Source organism: Pinus tabuliformis, chromosome 3_1 (assembly GCF_031772625.1).
Source record: "Pinus tabuliformis cultivar Carrire ecotype Pingquan chromosome 3_1, CPIR1, whole genome shotgun sequence".
NCBI classification, from domain to species: Eukaryota; Viridiplantae; Streptophyta; class Pinopsida; order Pinales; family Pinaceae; genus Pinus; species Pinus tabuliformis.
Window position 1 is genome coordinate 66747310 of NC_142301.1, and position 23338 is coordinate 66770647.

General features: G+C 39.7%; 1 long non-coding RNA gene across 1 annotated transcript; it reads left to right on the forward strand.

Moving 5' to 3' along the window:
- Positions 1-22064: 22064 nt before the first annotated feature.
- LOC149185810 (uncharacterized) lies at positions 22065-23105 on the forward strand. The gene is made up of 3 exons (XR_016256092.1): positions 22065-22296; positions 22413-22738; positions 22925-23105. It is a non-coding gene; the product is annotated as an uncharacterized LOC149185810 (long non-coding RNA).
- The last annotated feature ends 233 nt before the right edge of the window (positions 23106-23338 follow it).

Sequence of the window (23338 nt, forward strand, 5' to 3'; positions counted from 1 at the left end):
AAAGAAAGTGAAGTGGCAGAGGCTACAACAGAAAAGAGATCGATAGATAAACATGCAGTTAACAGAAGAGCTGAGAAAGATCGAGCAGATGATGGATGTACAATTGAGACGTGAAGAACTCAGAGCAGCTGAGTTGGAAGAGGAGGTTTCCATTGATGAAATAGAGGAGGAGATCATTGATGATTTCTTGAACTATTGGGCAGATCCAGATCAGCTAGATAATGTGAACTCTTGTGTTTTTATAGCTGACAATTGTGATGTGATTACAGGTTTTGTTGAAGAGGAAGTTCATGAAGAAGATGATCAGCTGGAAGAGCTGGTATATGAACCGACGATTAAAGCTGTTGAAACTTGTAGTTTTCAAACTGACAAGTTGTATATGAATGCAGGGACTATAAGTGATGGTGATGTTATGCTTCAGCAATGTCACAGAGAAATTGCATTGCTAGAATATTTGTTGGAAAATTCGGAGTATGACAGAGAAATGGCAGAAGAAAGAGTTCAGTACAGTGAATGAGTGCAGAAAGATATCATGGAAGCAGATGATGTGAGAGAAAGACTGGTTGACAGTCTTGAGAATTCTTCAGAGGATTCTTTGAGTAAAGAGAATCAGCATACTGATGTGCTGGTGGAGATGGAGAATCCAGAACAGCATACTGAAGTGCTGGCAAAGGAGGACAAGGCACTAATGCCTTCTGATTTTTATTCTAACAAGTGTTTTGTGAATGCAGGTATTGTTGCAGAACATTTGACTCAATTGAGAAGTCAAATGAAGGAAGAAGAAGTTTTCTGTTCTAGAAAACAAAAGGGCATGGATGATTGGGTGACAGTGAAGACTGAACAAGTTAGAACAGAAACAAGCATAGAAGTAAGAAGACAGCAAGTGACAGTACAGATAGAAAAAGTAAAAACTGAGCAAGCCGTCTTAGCTCAGCAGACAGCAAGAAATCAACAGCCGGAAGATTTATTGGACCGAGAGATTGAAAGTATCAGAAGACTGATGACAAAAGAATCCCGGAAGAGACCAGTAGTAGCAAGACAAAGGAGAAGCAGCAAAAGAAAGACAACAGAAAATTGTGAAAGCCTAGTCAGTGGAGAGATGCAGCATAAAGTGGGAAAACCTGAAAGAGAAGCAGTAGCAAGTGGAAAGTTACAACACAAGATATGGGATCCAGGCATACACAGATCCGAACACATGATCAGGCGATCATGTTTAGTTTTAACGTTGGGAGTCTGATGCAGGAGCATCAAGACCATTTTTTTCATTGTAAATATGTGATTAAAGGGGGTGTGACACTTTTTAATATTTTATTAATTAATTTGTTATTTTTAATAAAATAGGAGAAAGTGAGGATTTTGTAAATATTCTTTTAAGGAATATGAGAGAAAATAGAGTTAGATAGAAATTCTAGGAAGTAGAAATGCTATGTACGGGACTTAGTTGAGTCCACACCTAAAATCTATTTAAATTAGATTTAGTTGCAAAACTTTAGGGATAGATCTAGATTTTAGGGATGTTGAGAGATTTAAGGGTTTGTTGAGTAATTTTAGGATTTTAGATCATGCTAAGTTTAATAAATTATGAAGCCTCAAAGGCATGAGAGAGGGAGCGTGAGGGAGTGAGTGTGAGAAGTTCTCCTTGGGAGCCTTCGGGCAGTTTGTAAAAGGGCCATAGATTTGCATATCTGGCCATGAATGTAAACCTCTTGTGAATAATTGTTTTAGGTGAATATAAGTATGATTTGCATGAATCGATAATGGCTCTTGATTTTTAATGCGCCCTTGTGTGTGTTTCAAGTTACGGGTCGATTGCTTATTTTACAGTGGCGCACATGTATTTTGGGTAAATTCACGTGTCGATTGATTCCATTAATTTGCTGTAGTATATTTGGGACAGTGTAGCTTTATGCAGGTGGGTTTTCTGAAGGTGTGTCGCCGAGAGTTGAATACTTAGTTTGACAAATACTTAATGACTGCATAGTAACCATATATAACAAGTCTGAATGCATCGAGGGTTGAATGTTTAAACATTCCGGTTGGGAATCCTATCTGCGGGCCGAGGTCTGAACATATGTTCATCGTATTGAAAACGGGAGCTGCTCTTTACATCGACAGGAGACAAGTGGAATCGGCTTTATGATTCCGCATATGATTCCACACATAATTGCTGCAGATGTTGTGTTGAGCCTGCGATTTATTTACAACCGTGACTGATAAATATATATAAGCCTGAGGAAAAAAATATACAGACAGGCCGGAGCTGCTGTTGCCGAATATATATAGTCGGTGTTGAACAAGCGTGGGAATGATTACCAGGCACAGTCTAGCTCATATCCATCGCAGTGCGAGAGGAGTTCCAGAGAATTGACACCGATTTGATGTAATACATATGGGTCGCCGGAGGTGGAGCCATGGCAAATTAAATCAGAGTCGCAGCAGAACCGAGAAGCGTAAAAACTGAGGAGGAACGCAAGCACAGCGGAACTGAATAAGAGCCAAGCGGCGATATCAGAATGGAAGGAAGAACTTATAGCGCATAGCGTAAGTGAATATATGCATTCTCTGCATGTTATATGTTAAAATCCTTTTGAATATTCGTTGGTTACATGATTGATGTATGTTTGCTTGCGGTAGAAGCTAGATTGGCGTAATAAGGTTCCTTAAAAATGTTATGCATCTGCGTTGACCGAACTATATGAAGGAGCGGAGGTATTGTATGTATGGGAGCGACATGATGTAAGTTATTTGTTGTTGATGTGGCGGCAAGCGAAGAGGACATCAAATCGCATAGATTTTCCCCAACTTTGCTTCTCATTTGGGGCTTCCAGATTCAAACGCTGAGACTCGAAGTTTTTAGAAAGTCATCACGCTGGAATTGTTGCTGAGAGGACCGACTCCCTTAGAAACATAAACCCGGTCTGTTAGTTATATGTCTGTGCGTGAGGAGAGTGCTGGTAATATAAACTGAGATCACAGAGAGCATGTATAATGATAGTTGCTGACTGGAAATTTGTAATTGAAGTTGCATATATATATGCCTGTGTCCATGGGAAATTTCCGTTCTTAATATTGTGTTATATGAACTCTGAGGTGAGGTGCTCTCTTTAATTTGTGCTCAGCCAATATATAGATTGATATTTATTATGGGAATGTCAGAGGCATTTAGATTGCTTGTGTAAGCAGTTGTGTAAGGATCCTAGTAGAAGTGGCCTGGGAGTGGCCTGGGCTGCATCAGATGTTTGCATAATGTAATTGCTATTTTAGTAATTAATTGAAGCAATTTCCAAGCATATTTCATTTACCTACTTGCTCTGTCTAATGATTTCTATTTCTGTGTGAATGAGGCACTCAAAGAGGGTGTGAGGTGGCTGGGTTGGCCACCAGAACAGCTCGACACTACTCTCATATTTTATATTAAATAGCATCTAAATTAATATTTTCCATGTGAAAGACTTAATTGTTTCAAGTCTTTTTTCCTTCTTCAAATTAACGTTATTTAAATTTCTGCAGCGTTTTTCCTTCAGCTTTAAACTTCATTGATTTGTTGCATTAAGAAATTATTCCTATTTGTGCTTACGGTTGGGATATTTCTCCAGTTGTTCTTATTGACAAGATTTTCTTATGTGTTGATGAGTTGCAATTGATTTATACTCCGGAATATGAAAACGATGTGAGTAGGTGTGGTTTTGTGGCACTAACAAATCCATTTAAAAATCTGCTTACAAAAGCCATATATTATTTGGATGCCATGGAGCCAATATTAATGAAAGTAAATTCTATCATTTACTTTCCGTTAAACTTGTGCAGAGTTTGAAAGATTTATTTTTAGGTCAAGCAAGGCGAGAGATTTACATTAATTTAATTTCTTTCATAAGTTATTTATGCAGCATATTTACTTGATGATGCTTTCAAGTTAGCCTTACACAAAATTAGTTCAAGTAGAATTAGTGCAAGCAAAATGGTTTTGAATTGCTTTTGAATTTATTTCAGCATTTATAGTCATTTTGTTACTATGCTGACACTGCTTGATTTCTAGTTCAGTTTTCCTTCTTTTTCACTTGTAATTAGAATTTCCTTTCGCATTGTTAATTTCCTTTTATTTCCTGCATGATTTAATTGTGTGCATTGATGTTTTCTTGAATTCCCTTTAGTGCAATATTTTATTTATTGATGAGCTTAATATGCAAGATAGACTAGCATTTGTTTTATAGGTTTCCAGGGGATTTCTTTGGCATTTCCAGTGCTGCGTCTATAAGTTCATGAACTATCCGGATTGAAAAATTAAATGTTGGTACATTTATAGACCCTATACTGCACCTAACACCCATATACATAATTTCCTTAAATCAATGGCCAGGATTGATAGAGTGAAGTATGTCAATCTTTCACCGAGTCTCCATCTTTCATCCTCAGGTTATACAACTTTTCTTGCAGGAACAGTTTATTCACCAGAGACTTAGATTGGTACAAAGTCCCTAACTTCTCCCACAAAGCCTTTGCTGTAGCTTCCCCTGATACATTCAGCAATACTGAATCTGAGACACACAATCATATTGTTCTCTTTTCCTTCCTATCCAACTTTTTCCATTCTTCAACGGACACTCCCATTGGTTTAGTACCCAGATCTACCATGATCCACTGATCTTTATCCACCAACAGATCCTGCATCTTGAGTTTCCACAACTCAAAACTCTGACCATTAAATTTCTCAATCTCTATCTTTCCACTGCTCGCCATCTCGTAGATCTCCCACTGAACAAGGTCTACCAGAGGCCCGAGTGAAACCCATCAGCAACAAAGGCATCCCCTTGAAGCCAAAACTGCTCTGGTACCAAATATAGGTTTTAACTCTGTACAGAAATTACTTGTATACAAATTCTAAAACACAGAAAATAAACAATGTGAGAATATAACACATATAACACATATACACAGAGATTTTCCTTGGATCCCAAAACTGGGACTACCAGCTTGATTTTTCATTATATTACTTTCAATGTTATAATACATACTTATACATGCCAAAGCATCCAAAACCATGGACCGAAAAACCATCGCGTCCAATACCATCGACCGAAAACCATCGCGTCCAAAAACATGTGTGAAAATCATGCACAAAACCATAGGTGGGTCCGCACAACCTAACATAGTGTCCAAAACCAAAATTTTCTGGGGTGCTGCCCCGGACCCCATAAAGTGGGGTTACGGGTACACCTCAAACCCCCTATGACCCCCTGGTCAACTACGTGGGCTAGTCGTGGAAAGAAAATAACACAACCCAACATGAGCCTAGGTCGAGCCATACCATAGACGTCGTGCTCACACAAAATGAGACCAACCTTGGGCTAGATGCACATTGAAGGTGACATAAACCCTCACCAAACCTCGGTGTGTGCCAACGTGGGAAAGATCAAGGACGGGCCAGCTGCCACGTAAGTCTTGCCATGCAACCATCTCAGCATCGCCATCAAATTTTGGTATTAGAGGAAGTTCTTTTCTCAAAAGAAAAAAATGAAAGTAGGAAGAAGAGGTCGAGGTAGAGCTATCAAGAGAGTAGTCGATGAAGGGTTGCGAGAAGAAATCAGGATCCTAAGTGCCCGATTGGCAGTAGTGGAAGCAGGGAGGCGTAGGGATCCACAAGGTGGTGATGATAGTGAAGAAGAAGTTGTAGCCATGACGGATGGGTTAGACGAAGACGGATCAAAGATAAAATTATTGAGATCAGTTTTGTTGGCAAGTAGCAAGCCGAAGCCAGAGCTTTTGAATTATGATGGAAATTTATCTACAAAGGTATTGTTGGACTGGAATAGTGAGCTGGATAAATTTTTCGAGTGTGAATAAACTAGTGAAGATAAGAAGGTCAGGTTTGTAGCCACCAAACTGAAGGGACATGTAGCACCATGGTGGGATAGTGTGCAGGTAGAAAGTAGAAGGTCAAATAAACCATTGATCAAAAGGTGGAACATAATGATTGCCAAGATGAAGAGTACGTTTCTACCCAACGATTATCAGGTTGCTTTGTATAGGCAGGTGCAGAACCTGAAGCAAAGAGCAATGACTGTGAAGGAGTATACGGAAGAATTCAACAGAGTGAACTTACGAGCGACTTATGTTGAAGATACCCCGGAAAAGACATCAAGGTTTGTGAATGCCTTACAGATGGAGATACTAGATGAGATTAGTATTCTTTCTCCCAAGTCCATAGAGGAAGCCTATCAAAGTGCTTTGAAGGCATAAGAAAAGATCGGCAGAAACCAGAATGCCACAAGAGGACGTGGATCTGGTAGAGGAAGAGGACAGTCTTTTGGTAGAGGCATACCTATCAATAGCATTGAAGAGTGTAGCAGTTCAAAAACTGTAGTACCAACTGAAAAAGAAGGTAAAACTAGAGGAGGAAGGCCTTACCAACAAGGAAGAGCTAATGGCACAGGTAGAGGAAATGCCTATCAATGTTACAAGTGTCACAAGTGGGGACACAGGTCTTTTGAATGTCCTGAAAGTGATCAAACATGGCAAAGAGGAGCATATGTTTCTCAACCGGAAGAAGCAAAGGCACCACCACAAGAAGTGGAGAACATGCCTAAAATGGGAGAAGACTTAGTGTTAAACAAGGTATTGTTGAAACTGGATAAAGAGTTAGCTGACGAGACACAGCGGAAACATTATTCTAAACTGTGTGTAAATCAAATGGGAAATGCTGAAAATTGATTATTGACAGTGGGAGCACTGACAACCTGGTAGCCACTGAAATGGTAGAAAAACTGGGTTTAAAAAAATTGAAGCACCCAACACCATACAGGGTATCTTGGTTACAAAAAGGACACCAACTGCTGGTTAATGAGTAGTGGAAAGTGGAGTTTTACATTGGTAGGTATAAGGATAAAGTAACTTGTGATATCATGCCGATGGATGTGTGCCATATACTGTTGGGAAGACCATGGAAGTATGACATGAAAGTTGTCCGCGATGGGAAGAAAAACTGTTACAAGTTTGCTAAGGCTGGGATAAAGCATAAGCTAGTACCCATGAAAGAGGAGGATATGGCAGAAAACGGTGGAACAAAAGAATTACTGTTAGGAAGAAAAGAGTTTCTATAGCAGATTGGAGATGATGAGGTAAAATATGCAATTGTGTGAAGGCCAAGAGCGGTGTTAATCCATACTGAGATTAATGACTTACCTGAGGAGATACAAGATATGCTGCAGGAGTTTAGTGACATTGTGGTGGATGATCTACCAAATAAATTGCCACCAAAAAGGAGTATCAGTCACCATATTGATTTCATTCCAGGGGCTAGTTTACCAAACAAGGCTTCTTACCAGATGAGTCCAAAGGACAATGAAGAGATCAGGAAGCACGGATAGGAGTTGTTGGATAAAGGGCTGATTCGGGAGAGTTTAAGTCCTTGTGCGATCCCAACTGTTTTAGCTCCCAAGAAAGGAGGTGAATAGCGGATGTGTACTAATTCTCTAGAAATTAACAAGATCACTATTAGGTACAGGTTTCCTTTACCATGGATGGATGACATGATGAACTGTTTTAGTGGAGCGGCATATTTTTCGAGGATTGATTTGAAAAGAGGATATCAGCAAATTTAGATTCGTGAAGGGGATGAATGGAAGATAGCTTTCAAGACCAATGAAGGCCTGTATGAATGGCTTGTCATGCCATTTGGATTGAGCAACACACCCAACACATTCATGCACTTGATGAACAATATGCTGAAGGAATACATTGAAAAGTTCGTGATTGTATATCTAGATGATATCCTTATTTCCAGTAAGACGGGGGAAGAACATTTCCAATATGAGAGGTATGTCCTGGAAAAGTTGCAACAAAACAAATTGTTATAATATTTGAAGAACTGTAGTTTTTTAAGAAAAAATTTATTTATTTAGGATTTGTGATTTTTGAAAACGAATTAAAGATGGATCAAGAAAAGGTTGCAGCCATAGTTAGTTGGCCATCCCATAGGAGTTTGTTTGAAGTGTGGAGTTTTCATGGATTGGGGAGTTTTTATCGAAAATTTATAAAAATTTCAGTGGCATTTGTGCACCCATGGTGGATACCGTTAAAAAGGAAAATAAACCTTTTCATTGGATGGAGTCAACGGAAAATAGTTTTGAGCTGCTGAAAAAGAAGCTCACCGAAAGACCAATTTTGAGGTTGTGAGATTTTAACAAGCTTTTTCAAGTTTGTTGTGATGCCAGTGGGATAGGCATTAGAGCAGTACTCAACCAAGAGGACAAGCCAGTGGCCTATTTCAGCAAGAATTTGAATGAGAGTAGGTAGAAGTATACGTCTTATGACAATGAATTTTATGCAGTGGTCCAAGCACTGAAACATTGGAGACATTACTTGATGGCGAATGAATTTTTTTTTCTTTCACACAATTCTGCATTGCAGTATGTTATGCAACATTACAAGCTCAACCATAAACATGTGAAGTGGGTGGAGTACGTCCAGAGTTTTACATTTGCATTGAAACACATTAGCGGTCAAGCCAACAAAGTGGCAGATGCGTTAAGTAGGAGAAATTTGATTTTATAGGAAAGAAAAGTGCAGGTGTTAGGATTTGAGCATCTTAAGGATCTGTATGAAACAGATGCAAACTTTAAGGAAGCATATGAAGCTTGCTAGAATACGCTGTTTAGAGACAACAGTTCATGGCTAGACTATAAAATATAGGAAGGATTGCTATTATGGGGAGGACAATTGTGTCTTCTAGAATGTTCGATGAGGGAAAACTTAATTGAGGAAAAATATAGTGGGGGTTTAGCCAGACATTTTGGCATTGATAATACTTTGGATCAAGTGAGCCACTTCTATTATTATTAAATTGATCGAAAATACGTAGAGACGTACAAATATTTGTGGCTAGGTGTAAGATGTGTCAGCTTGCGAACGGACACAGTCAAAATACAGGATTATATACACCCATGCCTATTTTGGATAGAACATCGGACTCAATCAGTTTAGACTTTGTCTTAGGTTTACCAAGAACACAGAAGGGGTTTGATTCAATCATGGTGGTGGTGGTGGATTTTTTCACCAAGATGGTGCATTTCATTCCTTGTAGGAAGACCAACGATGCCACACATGTAGCATACTTGTTCTTCACAGAGATTGTGAGATTACATGGCTTGCCGAAGTCTATTGTTTCAGATTAGGATGTGAAGTTCACTAGTAATTTTTGGCAGACTTTGTGGAAAAAGCTAGATACAAAACTAAAATTCAGCTCAACTTATCACCCACAGACTGATGGGTAGACTGAGGTGGTGAACCGATGTCTGGGGAATATGTTATGTAGTTTGGTTGGTGAAAATTCACGACAATGGGATCGCATACTCGCACAAGCAGAGTTTGCTTATAATGATTCACCCAACACGAGTATGGGCAGAAGTCCTTTCCAGATCATATACAAGATGCACCCCTATGGTGTGCATGAGTTACAGGATTTGGGCTGGTTGGAACAAAGGAGTGCTGATGGTGAAGACTTCGTGAAGTGTTGGTATTATGACTCTGGTATGGCTCTATGTTACAGATGTTGTACTTGATGGCAACACTCTCAAGTGGCAATGCTCTGTTCAGGCTCTCAAAATGTTGGAAATTAAGAGGTACGCAGGTGAATGGTTCAAAAGGTGTGGACCCGCAGGTACGCCGGCCAGGAAGTGCGTTCATACCCGCAGGTTACCCGTTCATGAGGTGCGGACCCCCAGTTCACTCATTTCAAGGCAGAGAAGCACGCTCACGTGGGGTTTCTTATGTTTGGCTCATGGTATTTAGCCCGCCGTTCTTGATTCTATGGTTTTGGGCCGTGGTATAGGATCTAATTTAGCCCCGGTTTGGATCCCTTGTATTGGTTATTGATGGTTTTGTCCCATGGTGTGAATAAGGGCTTGACTATAAATAGGGAAGGAGATCACTTGGCTAAAGTATCTTTTGCAAATTGAATATCTTAAGATCTGAAATATTGGGTTATCAGTTTAAAAGCTTGATCTATATAAAAGTGAAGTTGAAAGTGAATCTATGAAGTGTGATCTCTCGGGCACATGATCAGATCTGGGCATCTGACTATCTGTGGCACACTGGTGGACTGCCAATTTGGCCCTAATCAGAGGTTCGCAGGTGATTAACGGTGCAAGTGCAGGGGTACGCACAGCAGAAGAAGGCGCAGTGCGTGGGTACGCAGCGCAACAGAAGTCCAGGTGCGGTGGTTCACAGTGAAGAGAAAGCAGAAGCGCGGAGGTACGCTGTGCGACAGAAGCCGCAGGTGTGGGGACACAGTGAAATTACGCGGCACGATAGAAGCAGTGGGTGCGAGGGCACAGTAGACGTACGCGGCGCGATTGAAGGCACATGTGCATGGGTAAGCGGTGCAGAGGAACGCTCTCTGCGTGGATACGCAGAGGCACAGAAGGTGAAGTGCGAAGCCCTGCAGCCCAGATAAAGAAAAACTGCGGATCTGTATTAAGGCATTTATTTGACTGACTTTTCTCTGTTCATAAGGTGTTTTGGGTTTAGTTTACTGTTACTATTGATCTGGTTACTGCAGTTGACTGGGTGACTTACTTGTACTTGATGATCATTTGATGTTCATGGATCCAGTTTGAAAATTTATGAAAAGTGATCCTTGAAAGAAAAGAAGTAGGGGGTTGTAGCTCCCTTCCAGGAGAGACTGGAAAACGAGAGAGAGTTGTAGCTCTCTGCAGGTTGCAGCCTGCGTACTGGTAAAGGACTGCACCAGTACAAAATTATTGTAAAAGGAGTTTCTAATTTGAAAAAGATAGAGACATATTGCAGCAGGTGGCTTTCACCCACATTGGGTTTCCACCTTATATCTGGCGTTCCTTGGTGTGACTATCTGTTCTTCTTGTTCATGCTCATTATATTATGGTACTGACATACAAAAATAATTCAAAGTATAAATAAGGAAGATTTATTAAAAGAACTTGATAATACTGATTCACCCCCCCCCCCCTCTCAGTATTATTTCCAACAATTGGTATCAGAGCAGGTCCTTCAGAGAAGCTTGATCGCTTAAAGGAAGATCACTCATCATGAGCAACTACGAGAGGGAAGCATCAATCAGGCCACCAATTTTTGATGGGACGAACTTCAATTATTGGAAGGTAAGAGTTACTGCCTATCTCCAATCTCTTGGTACAGAAGTTTGGGATATCATAGATACACGCTACACTTTTCCTTCAGCTACTCCTACAGATCCGGCCGAAAAGAAGAAATATGAAACAAATGCTAAAGTAGTCAATACTCTGCTGGGATGCTTATCTCAAACAGAATTCGTGAAGGTTATGCAATATAAATCCGCAAAAGAAATATGGGACAAGATTGTCTTGAGCTACGAAGGAGATGAACAGGTAAAGCGTGCTAAACTTCAAACCCTCAGGATTCAGTATGAGAATCTCAGAATGTATAATGATGAAAGTGTGGCTAACTATTTCCTTCGGGTAGACGAGATTGTTAATTGCATGAAAAACTTGGGTGAAGAAATAAAAGAGGCTATTGTGGTTGAAAAAGTTCCAAGATCATTGTCCCCCAAGTTTGAATCTAAAGTGTCTGCAATAGAAGAAAAGGAAAATCTACGAACTCTTACTATGTCTCAGCTACACGGAATTCTAACTGCTTATGAAATGAGAAAGGGAGGTCCATCAGACAGGAGAGAAGTTGCTTTCAAGGCTTCAGGCAAAGGAGACTACTATGAAGCAAGTCACGTGCCAGAAGAAGAAGAAGAATCAAATTTTGTCAGAAATCTTCAACGGGGTACTAGAAGGTTCAGAGGTAAGTTACCTTTTAAATGTTTTGCTTGTGGAAGAGTAGGTCATTATGCTGCGAAATTTCCTCATAAGGATAAGATTGACAAAGGAAAGGAACCTGCTAGATGGAACAAGAAACAGAATGCAAATAAGAAAAGCTACTACACTCATGAATATAGTGATGGTATATCAAATAGTGATGAAGATGAACGAGGTAATGACTATAAACTTTTAATGGCATTTGAAGATGATGATTACATGGATGCTATAGATGTGGATAGCTTTTATGAAGAAATTTCTAGACTCAAGACATGTATAGAAGAAAAGAATAGGATCATTGATACCCTACAATTTCAAATTGATGAAAAAGAAAAATATCTTGAAAAGTTAGAAGGTGAAATTGTTGGTCTTAGAAAAGAGATTGAGAAAACAAAGGCTATTAATCTTAAGTTTGTCAAAGGATCTGAAACTCTGGATGAGATCATCAATGTACAGCATTCTCCTCTAAACAAGACAGGTCTGGGCTATAATGGAGAAACTTCTCAAGCATCCACCTCAAGAAGTTATCTTGATGCAGCAAGAAGGAATGAGCAAAAGCACAATGGAGATCACCAGGTAAAGCAGGGACGAATTACAAACAAAGACTATCAGGGGCAATCCATCTTAAGGGTGAACAAAAGCTACAACCAGCCACAGGTAAAATCCTCTCAATTTGGTTCAAGAATGGATGACAAGAGAAATTACAATCATTCGGCCGGTAGATTTGATAACCGCAGAAGTTTCTTCAATGGACAATGTTTCTCTTGCCATAACTTTGGTCACAAAGCAGCTCAATGTGTTGCATATAAAACAATCATGACTAGAGAAGCTCAAAAACAAAGAAGTATGACTGGGATTACAAAAAGGACCTATAACAACTTTTCGGCTCTTGAAAATGAAGTTGAATGTTCTATTTGCAATAACTTTGGTCATGAAGATTCTGAATGCAGGAGCAGGTTTCAGCAGAAAAAGGAACAAGCCTCAAGCACCAGAACATGGAGAATAAAGGAACCACAAACAGAAAGATGTGGGATAGCCTTTTATGCAGAGGGACAGGAAAATCTATGGTACATCGACAGTGGATGCTCGAAGCATATGACAGGTGATAAGGAAAAACTTGAATCATATTCTGCTTTAGAAAAGGGAAAGAAAGTTTCTTTTGGAAATGATACTCCTGTAGCTATAAAAGGAAAAGGCACTGCTCAGTTGAAGGAAAAGGTCAAAGCTAGAAATGTTTTGTATGTTGATGGATTGAAGCATAATCTTCTGAGTGTCAGCCAGATGTGTGACCAAGGAACCGAGGTAATATTTAGATCAAATGAATGTCGTGTTCGTGATCTTGATACAGGTGAAACAGTGATCAAAGGTAGAAGAACTCCAAATAATCTATACATATTTGAAGAAGGACAACAACAATGCTACTTGAGCAAGGATGATGAGCACTGGTTATGGCACCGGAGGTTGGGGCATCTAAGCTTTTCACAAATAAGAAAAGCATGCAAATACCAGGCAGTTCGTGGTCTTCCAGATATCAAAGTTCCTGACAACACCATATGCAAATCATGTCAGTTTGGAAAGCAAACCAGAACTAACTTTCCTGAGAAGGAAGGATCAGCTAGCATGCCTCTTGAGCTAGTCCATACAAATGTATGTGGTCCATTTAGGAAAAAGGACACCTCGAGGAGAAGAATACTTGATATTATTCATTGACGATTTCTCCAGGTTTGTTTGGTTAGGACTTATGAAGAACAAAGACGAAGCATTCGAAAAAGTCAAATCCTTCAAAGCCTTGGTTGAAAATGAATCAGGTTACAAAATTAAGTGCCTCAGGTCCGACAGAGGTGGGGAGTTTACCTCAAATGAATTTTTTGATTTCTATGAAGAACATGGGATAAGAAGAGAATTCTCTACAGCTAGAACTCCTCAGCAAAATGGAGTGCTGGAAAGGATGAACAGAACAGTCCAACAAATAGCTCGTGCTATGCTTGATGAGTCTGGAACTCCCGCAACTTTCTGGGGAGAAGTTGCATATGCTGCGGTTGTTATTCTCAACAAAACAAATGTCCGAGTGAACAGCACTCAAACTCCTCATGAGCTTTGGTATGGTGAGACTCCTTCGGTAAAGCATTTCAAAATCTTTGGGAGCAAATGCTATATTAAGAATACTGATGAGCAACTTGGCAAACTTGAACCTAGAGCAGATGAAGGCATTCTTCTTAGTTATTCTCCACATAGCAAAGCATATAAGTGCTACAATAAAAGACTTGGAAGAATTGTTGACAGCATTGATGTAGTGGTTGATGAAAAGGGATACATTCCTAGGCAAGTAAATCATGAAAATATCGACGAAGATGAAGACTACCCTCAAAGACAGAATGATGAAGAAGAAGAACCTCAAGAAGCACCAGAGGAACAGATAAGGATAGAAGAGAAGACTACATCCAGGTATGTTCAGAAGAATCATCCAGAATCTCAGATTTTGGGGGAGAAAGAAGCAGGTGTACAAACAAGAAGAACAATTGCAGAAGCTTCAAGCTATTTGGCATTACTCTCCTCCACTGAACCACAAAATGTAAAAGAGGCATGCAAAGATGAATGTTGGGTCAAAGCAATGGATGAAGAACTTGAGCAGATCGAAAAGAAAAACACTTGGGAGTTGGTTCCTAGACCAAAGGATAATAATGTTATAGGGACAAAATGGGTCTTCAAAAATAAGTGGAATGAAAATGGGGAAGTAATTAGAAACAAGGCAAGACTTGTTTGTAAAGGGTATGCCCAGCAAGAAGGAATAGATTTTGAGGAAACTTTTGTTCCTGTTGCAAGACTTGAAGCCATCCGAATGTTCCTTGCTCTCTCAAGCTTTCAAAAGTTCAAAGTATTTCAAATGGACGTGAAATCAGCCTTTCTGAATGGAGACTTAGAAGAAGAAGTATACATTGAGCAGCCAGATGGTTTCATTCTTGGAAATGATCCAAATCTTGTATGCAGACTGAAAAAGGCTCTCTATGGTCTCAAACAAGCTCCAAGGGCTTGGTACTATCGTTTGGACAAATATCTTCATCAACAAGGTTTTTCAAAAGGGTCAGCAGATAGCAATCTTTATATAAAAGTTGAAAATGACAAATTGTTAATACTTGTTGTGTATGTAGATGACATTATCTTTGGCAGCAATGAAGAAGCTATCAGTCAAAACTTTTCCTTGGTGATGCAGAAAGAATTCGAAATGTCCTTGCTTGGAGAACTGACATATTTTCTTGGTTTGCAAATCCAACAAAAAGAAGGAGGGATCTTCTTGTCTCAAACCAAGTATCTCAAGCAGATTTTGAAGAAATATGGCATGGAAATGAAAAACTAGTATGTACACCCATGGTCACAGGATGTAGCCTTAGTGCAAACGATGAATCAGCAGCAGTGCATCAACCAACCTACAGATCTATGATTGGAAGTCTACTTTATTTGACAGGTACCCAACCAGACATCATGCATGCAGTGGGAATAGTTGGAAGATTTCAGGAAAATCCAAAGGAAACTCATCTTCAGGCAGTAAAGAGAATCTTCAAATATCTTCAAGGAACTCAAAACTATGGCTTATGGTATCCTAGAGATACAGATCTCACACTTCATGCCTATACAGATGCAGATTGGGCCGGAAGCGTGGATGACAGGAAGAGCACAAGTGGTGGTGCATTCTTTATGGGTTCCAGATTAGTTTCTTGGTTCAGCAAGAAACAGAGTTCAATTGCCTTGTCTACAGCTGAAGCGGAATATGTTGTTGCTGCATCTTGCTACACTCAACTCCTTTGGATGATGCAGACCTTGCAGGATTTTCAAATCACTTGTACACCACCTATATCCATCTTATGTGATAATACAAGTGCAATCAGCATTTCAAAGAACCCAGTCATGCATTCAAAGACCAAGCACATACCAATCAAGTATCACTTTCTCCGGGAACAAGTGCTTGAACAAAAGATCAAGTTGGAGTATGTTCCTTCTAAGGAACAAGTTGCTTATATACTCACCAAACCATTGCCCAGGGAGACTTTTGAATACCTCAGGCAAAAGCTGGGGGTTGTTGATGCATCATCATGTTGTTGAATCTCTTCTGATTGTTGGTTGTACGCAAGGTTCATCTGGGGTATATGCGTACATGTGCTGGGTTGCGGATTGGTCGAAGATCGAATGGAGCATATAATGCATTGTTGGAATTATGGAGGAAGTGCAGAAGGAGATCATGGATGCTGGTCTGAATATTGCTGCAATATGTCTCTATCTCTTTCATGGTCATTTATGGTGTTTGGTGAATTATGGTTCTTCTTTGCAGATCTGGTTTATAGTCAGGGGGAGCATGTTCTTAGGGGGAGCATAACCCTTTGCCCTTGATGTCAAAGGGGGAGAATGACGTTGAGGATCTTGAGGTTGCCATCAAGTCCAAAGGGGGAGATTGTTGGCATTATGACTCTGGTATGGCTCTATGTTACAGATGTTGTACTTGATGGCAACACTCTCAAGTGGCAATGCTCTGTTCAGGCTCTCAAAATGTTGGAAATTAAGAGGTACGCAGGTGAATGGTTCAAAAGGTGCGGACCCGTAGGTACGCCGGCCAGGAAGTGCGTTCATACCCGCAGGTTACCCGTTCATGAGGTGCGGACCCCCAGTTCACTCATTTCAAGGCAGAGAAGCGCGCTCACATGGGGTTTCTTATGTTTGGCCTGTGGTATTTAGCTCGCCGTTCTTGATTCTATGGTTTTGGCCCGTGGTATAGGATCTAATTTAGCCTGGGTTTGGATCCCTTGTATTGGTTATTGATGGTTTTGTCCCATGGTGTGAATAAGGGCTTGACTATAAATAGGGAAGGAGATCACTTGGCTAAAGTATCTTTTGCAAATTGAATATCTTAAGATCTGAAATATTGGGTTATCAGTTTAAAAGCTTGATCTATATAAAAGTGAAGTTGAAAGTGAATCTATGAAGTGTGATCTCTCGGGCGCATGATTAGATCTGGGCATCTGACTATCTGTGGCACACTGGTGGACTGCCAATTTGGCCCTAATCAGAGGTTCGCAGGTGATTAACGGTGCAAGTGCGGGGGTACGCATAGCAGAAGAAGGCGCAGTGCGTGGGTACGCAGTGCGACAGAAGTCCAGGTGCGGTGGTTCGCAGTGAAGAGAAAGTAGAAGCGCGGAGGTACGCTGTGCGACAGAAGCCGCAGGTGCGGGGACACAGTGAAAGTACGCGGCGCGATAGAAGCAGTGGGTGCGAGGGCACAGTAGACGTACGCGGTGCGATTGAAGGCACAGGTGTGTGGGTAGGCGGTGCAGAGGAACGCTCTCTGCGTGGATACGCAGAGGCACAGAAGGTGAAGTGCGAAGCCTCGCAGCCCAGATAAAGAAAAAATGTGGATCTGTATTAAGGCATTTATTTGACTGCCTTTTCTCTGTTGATAAGGTGTTCTGGGTTTAGTTTACTATTACTATTGATCTGGTTACTGCAGTTGACTGGGTGACTTACTTGTACTTGATGATCATTTGATGTTCATGGATCCAGTTTGAAAATTTATGAAAAGTGATCCTTGAAAGAAAAGAAGTAGGGGGTTGTAGCTCCCTTCCAGGAGAGACTGGAAAACGAGAGAGAGTTGTAGCTCTCTGCAGGTTGCCAGCCTGCGTACTGGTAAAGGACTGCACCAGTACAAAATTATTGTAAAAGGAGTTTCTAATTTGAAAAAGATAGAGACATATTGCAGCAGGTGGTTTTCACCCACATTGGGTTTCCACCTTATATCTGGCGTTCCTTGGTGTGACTATCTGTTCTTCTTGTTCATGCTCATTATATTATGGTACTGACATACAAAAATAATTCAAAGTATAAATAAGGAAGATTTATAAAAAGAACTTGATAATACTGATTCACCCCCCCCCCCCCCTCTCAGTATTATTTCCAACATGAAGGTGATCAATGAAATTCATGAACAAGTGAAATCCAAATTACAGGACAACAGCCAAAGGTATAAACAGAAGGCAGATTAAAATGGCGGGAAGTGCAATTCAATGTAGGGGACCTGGTACTAACACTTCTACGTAAAGAAAGGTTTCTTAAAGGTGAATATAACAAACTGAAACTGAAAAAATAGGACCTTGTAGGATACTGTGAAAGTTCTCTGCAAATGTATATTAACTGCAACTACCCCTAGGCATAGGGATCTCGCCCATCTTCAATGTGGCATACCCATACCATTGCATTACTACTAATGTGGAGGATAGTTCGACAGAACACACACAGGACACCTACGGAGAGACTGAGTCATGGGTCAAATAGATGCCTCTAGCCAAGCCTCTAGAGATCAAACAAATCTTGGATACTCAGGTGGCCAGGCAGACTCAATGGAAAAAGTACTTACAGTACCTGGTCAAATGGAAGGACCATCCAATTGAGGATAGTTCTTGGTTGGATGCAGGCCAGATTCAAAGTGTCGGGTACTCGATTGAAGAGCTCATGGACAGGACCCATGAGATTCATTCACCCCGGAAGCCTGATGCAGGAGCATTTGACTAGGGAGGCGATAGCTGGACAAACTGTTTTGATTAAGTTCACTTTTAGTTAGTTTCATTTTTATTTTATAAACGAAGGTTGTTACAGCCAATGTTTTTATGTGTAAACTGAATATTAGTTAGAATAGGATTTTTTTAAAATAAGTTAGAAATGAAACTGGAAAATAACTATAATGTAACTAAGGGTGGCTCCTCAATAGTATGAGGCTGCCAGTAAGGATAAATAGGCAACCCAGAATCAAAAGTGGGGTTGCTACCATCTAGATGAAAAGAAGGAAAGAAAGCATAACTCTGAACATTTTTTTTTTTATGAATTTAAAGAAAGCTTACACGTATTCACTGTTTTAGAAGTAATAAGTATAAATTACTGTGCATAGCAATTAAACAACAAATTGTGTGATTAACATTCAAACTGCGCAACGAGACTAAAGGGATCAAATACGAGAGAGCCAAACCATTGAGGTAAATTACCAAATACATACTATTTGATTTAAATTAGAAATTTCTAGTATATATATATATATTCATCAGGTCCATGGAAGTACAGGACAAAACTTCCAGATTCCACGTAGGCCTCGAGACATAGTGCCCTTAAAAAAATAACTAGCAGTCCTTCATACAAACGAGATAGGACGAGGAGGGTTTCCACAACCCAAATAGACCAAAGCAGTACACAGATGAAACAACAGACACGACAACCAATAGCAGAAGGTTGAAACACATTCCGAGAACATAAAACAAAATCGACAAGATGGGCTCGTTGCACAGGAGGCAACCAAGAATCGACAGACCAACAAACTGAAACCCCAAGGGTTAAACAACTATAGCCTGAAACAAAAATGCAGCCGCAGAGTGCAGTCAAGGAAGGACCCTACCCGATTTAAGCACATCGGACCCAAATTTTCAAGGACAAGACCATGACGTTTCATCCCTGAGAGATAGCCCCTTGCAGCCACAACAAAGAGGAGAGGGATACCTGCACAGTGACAAGAAGATTGTTAGAGAGGAAGCATACCTACATAGCACACAACAACACGAGATAAAAAACAAGGAACTTGACCCACGATGAAAACCCAAAGGGGAGGTCGGACTCCACAACCGAGCCATGAGTTGAAACTCCAACCTGAGCGCAACCAATGGTTAGAAAACATCACCTACAAGTTGTAATAGAATCATTCATAGACAGTCGAAATAAGGCATACCCAGAATGACAAACCAAAGCTTAGAGCTCCACGGAAACGAGGCGTACAGCAGCCACCAGGTCCAACGAAAAGCATTCATATAACTAGCAAATGATAGAGGACTCAAACTAGAGAAGAACTAAGAGGATAATGGGCAACACAGACCCATATTCTTCCAGAGCCGATCAAGATGAGCCACAGAGGAATGAAAGCATAACTCAAACGAACATCAAAATAATGAAAGCATAACTCAAACGAACAAAAATGCAAATGAGCCCAGGTCGAGCCACACCATACATGTCGTGCTCACACAAAACGAGACCAACCTCAGGTCGGATGTGCATTGAAGGTGCCATAAAAATGCACCAAACCTCGGTGTGTGCCAACGTGGGAAGGACCAAGGATGGGTCAGCTGCCACATAAGTCTTGCCACGCAACCGTCTCGGGATCGCCATCATATTCCATGTGCAAGAATTCATGTATTATATACTTCCCATGAGGTGGATTTATGAGAGATTATGAGTTGGAACTCTATTGACAGGATACTCTTAGCGAAGGGCATATTGCAACTTGGGCCCTTAAGCACAAGCAATGATGGAGGGCTGAGGTGGTGTCATAACCAACATGTCCTAGGACTTAGGTGGCATTGGGATCTAGGAGAATCCATTGGGGGTAGGATTGACCAGAGGATTGTTTTGGATTCAGGTATCGAAGGATGTATTCATGATCATTTAGAATCGAGACATGGAATAACACATTGGGTTGTATGGGATCTTGGTATCAATATACACATGCTTCTGTTGTGGATAGAAGTGGATTACCTGAGGGAAAACAATCTTTGGGTGGGAGGATTTGTAATATATATATTTGGATATGGCCAAAGTGGATGGAATCTGCCAATGGTATTTAATATGGCAGTTGCCCATGGTATTTGCCTTTGTTTTTTGAGGGAAAACAATAAAATAAAGTCTCTAAAGTGTTAATCAAGCCTATAAAAGGGGATAGGAGAGTTATTTATGTATTTGGCTTTTGTTGAGAACTTGGCAAGGCTAGTTCTAGTAGATCCTAGGTACTAAAAACCCGTTGGAGTAATTTGTCTAGTGGATCCATCTAGGATCTACGATTGTGCTTCAATATATTTAATTTCTTTGTTGATGGGCAGCCATACATGCCACGACATGGTAGGTCTTGTGTGGGCATGTAATTTTTTTTTCTATTTATTTACATAAATAAGAGGTTGTATTCTTAAATCTTTATTATCTTAAGTGTTTTTACTACAAGAATTTTATTAGAACACCTAGAGTGTACCATATCTGATTAAAATTTTGATGTTTGGGATATTACACGATTCAATCATGCAATATTTGCATGTTCTTGGAGCCCTATAAACCAAATAGGCTTTCTTCATGGCTCTTGTAGTGTTTTGACAAAATTATCACCATTCAAAAATAAAGTTAAAGTCCATTGCAATTTATTTTTTTAAATGAAATAGTCAATGAACACTACTTATTTTTATATATTTAAGATATAAATCCAAATATGCATATACCAAATAAGTGACTAACATGCATGCATATAAGCATAGTAATTATATTTCTCATAGTGTGTTTTTAATGGGGATTAGTAAAAAAATATATATATTCCATCATTCCCAACATAGCTTCATCTACAATATCCTACCATGAGAAAAATAACCAAAATTGCTTCTCGAGAAGGCGAGAAGGCTTTGAGAAGACGGAAACTTGGAAAGGAAAGACAATTTCAAGCGTAGCGACTCCTTTTAGGAGGTAATGAGGCAATAGGTGTTTTATTTGAATTTTTATTCCACTTATAAATATTGCTATTTAGGATTTTCATTGTTTTTAAGTATTTTTTAGAAAGTATGGACATTTTGGAAATAGAGATGTAGTTATAGTAAAAATAATTGAGAAACAATCATTAGACATCATGGCTTATTGAGAAGGAAGACATGATAACTTGTTGAGAAAGATTTTGAGTTTAGCACACTGATAAACAAATTCTAAAAAATGGTATTTTGCAAGGACAATAGCTTGGCAAAGCCACAATCTGTGAGTGTCTAAGAGGAGTTATGGCTACAATACGTAGATTTCTAAAAAGAATAACTCCCCTGGAATAGTACAGTGAAAAAAATAGTACAGTGACTAGTTGTCTCTTCAAAAGTGTATGTACATTATTTTTAAAAGCTAAAAATGCTGGTATATTTTGCTTCTATTATGATAACAAATATCTTTTTATCTTTTGCCGCCCAAAAAGAATAACTCCTCTGCCCCATTGCCCGAAGAAACCCTAGTAGTTATGGCAAAGATTTGTTCTTCGCTAAAAAAGAATAACGCGCCTGCCCAATTGGGCGAATAAATATGAGTCGTTACATCTGTAAAGATGGCAAATAATTCTTTTTTTGGGCAGAGAAAGAATAACTCTTCTGCCCAATTGCGCGAATAAATCTTTGTCACATCAGTAAATTGTGCAACCTTTTTTTTTTCTCTCAAAAAGAATAACTCGTCTGCCCAATAGGGCGTCCAGAATATGTCATCCTCGTGAGGGTGGTCTTTGCATGATTGATCATGTCATTCATGTAAATTTAATACATGAGAACTTCAAAATTTGACCCTGGTTGGGAGTGTAGATGGTTTTCAAATCCGAGTTTGGAGTTCGCCTGCTTCTATATAAGGCAGCCTATGTCATTGTATTTCTCAACTCTTGCTTACGAAATTTGCCCTACTCCAGTTGCAGGTATGCTTGTATATTTCTAATCTGTGAGATATCATTGATTCGCTCATATTCTATGTTCACGGTATGCATTGATTCACTTTAACAGATTGAGTTGAACTGAAGGCGTTTTTTTGCAGAAGTGGGAATCTTTTTGCCTTCGAAGGCGTTCCAGTTTCAATATCCGTAAGCCAACAACATGAGCAATTTGCAACAAGCAGGGCGGAACTTCTGCGGCGATAACAACAAGGTCGACCGCAGGTGCAACAGCGGCGACAAGAACGTCATCGGCCCCAACACCAAGATCGACGGCAATCCCATCCTCGGCAACAACAGTGGCAACACCACCAACAGCGGCAACAAAATCAACAGCGGCAACAACAACATGGTGAACAGCAACAACACCGGCAAAGCTGCCAGCGGCAACAAAGTCAGCATCGGCTAGTAGAGCAACTTATAACACCAGGTAATGGCAACTTAAGTAGACCAACTTTTATACTAAGTGCCTTTTGTTTTCCTCTCTAAAATTTATGCTCCGCTTTTGCTTCACTACTGCACTATATGCACAAATATGTCATCGTTAATGATTTTTGCATTAAATATGTCATGAATTTCTTTTGCTTGGGTTAATTACATTGTCATTGTATGGCAGGTATGGGAAAGAATAAATGCAGTCGAAGATTATCTGTTTATCTAAGACTGACTATGTGTTGATATATAGTTAGTTTAGAGTGAAATACTCTATTTACTTATAAATAGAAGATGGACGCTGGTATATTGTAAGTCTGATTTATGTATGACCAATTACTACCTGCTTAGTTACTTTGTTTTAATGATTTTATGGTCCAGTCCAGATATCTCCCAATAAGTAGTTAATTGAATAATTAATTAAATAAAAAATTACCAATCAAAATTAAATTTAATGTATATATTCATTTAAATGTATCTAATTAAATTGAAGTGTATCTATTGTTATGTATTTACAGATATTTATGTGATATCTTGCTTCATATTTCTTCAGTGCAGTACATTCAGTTAAATATTTCTTCAGTGTAGTATAAGCACA